The following is a 1,593-nucleotide window of genomic DNA, read 5'->3' on the forward strand; positions in this document are numbered from 1 at the left end:
TGTTGCACGTCCGTGCAGGAGTGCAGACCTGAACCCATCTTTCTGCCAAGGCCTGCACGGACGTGCCAAATATTGCACGTCCGTGCAGATGATGCAGCACGGACGTGCTTCCGTGATTATGAGGCAGCACGGACGTGCCAAATATTGCACGTCCGTGCGGATGATGCAGCACGGACGTGCCAAAGGTGCACGCCCGTGCTGCAGCAGGTCGTCTTAAACTGAGTTTCTGCCTTGGTCTGCACGGACGTGCCAACTTCAGCACGTCCGTGCAGACCTACAGTTTACCCGTTTCTTGTTTTCTCCGTCCTCTTATTTTAGGGGGTAGTATAAATAGCCCCTTTGGACCATTTTAGAGGGGTTCCCAATTTTTTTCCAGATTTTCATACTCCTCTTAGTTTGAAACACAAAAATCCTCAAATTAGCATAGATTTTAGTTCTTGTTTTGAAGGTTTTCAATCCAATCATTGTAGAAGACAAGTTCCACCATTGTTAGTCAATTATTGAAGTTTCTAGTAATTTTTCTTACTCTTTCTTTCTCTCTTCTATCTTTAATTCTTGCTTTTTATTAATTGTTTGGTTGTTCTTTGCATGTTTAATTGTTAGATTCTACTTAATTCTTAGTTTTAATTTGTTCATGAATTCCTTGAAATCTTTAATTGCTTTAACTTCCATGGATTGTGAGTAGTCTAATTTCTAGGGTTTGGGTGAACCCTCAATGTAATCACCAACACTTGTTGCATGTACTAATTTGTTAATTGTGGGGTGTTGATTAGTTGAGTTTAAGAGGTTTCATTGTTAATTCTTGTAATTGGCCATTGCTTGAATTATTTATCTAGCTTCCTCAACGAAGGATCGAGAGATGAACTTGAGGAAGCTCCCTTATGCTTGATTGACTTGATTTGCCATGAGAATAGGAATTTCTAGTCAAGGGAATTTGCATGTTATCGTGAGGATGTTTTAACACTTGTTTCTTGCCCATAATCACGAGAGTAGGTTATGGTTTTGATGTCAAGTAATCCCTCTAGCTTGAGAGAGTAGTTGGGTGCATTTGATAACTTCCCCTAATTTATCCCCTAAATCACCATTTCTATGCATGCTACTTGTGGTCCGTGATGAAGTTGAGTGGTGTAACCCATGCCCTAGGCCTTCTTAATATTGTTAATCACCTCTTAGAATTAGTTGATTTGAATTAGAATAGTGTGACGTAATACCAACTTAAAACCCCCGACTTAATCTAGCTTGTTTAAACAATAACATTTGGTGGTTGATTCAACGCCTCTCATGGGTTCGACCCTTTCTTGCCCTTGCTACTAGTTTAGTAGGATCGAGTTAGGTCTTATTTCTTGATAGGTTGACGACGTCCTATCAATATCACAAAATAAAAAAATGATGATGTCTTTATTTTTTACGAAGAAAAAAAAAATAATGATGTCAGACGCAAAGTCTATTGAGTCTCCTCGTTGAAATTACTTAAAACCCCATGCTTCTTAATATTTGCGATTACTCGATTAGCTCTATAATTCTTCCCAGATAATACAGACATGCAGTATTACAGAAGGGGCAATCTCGTCAAGTCAAATAAAGAAACGTACA

The sequence above is a fragment of the Chenopodium quinoa genome, unplaced genomic scaffold, assembly GCF_001683475.1.
Source record: "Chenopodium quinoa cultivar QQ74 unplaced genomic scaffold, ASM168347v1, whole genome shotgun sequence".
In the NCBI taxonomy this organism is placed as follows: Eukaryota; Viridiplantae; Streptophyta; class Magnoliopsida; order Caryophyllales; family Amaranthaceae; genus Chenopodium; species Chenopodium quinoa.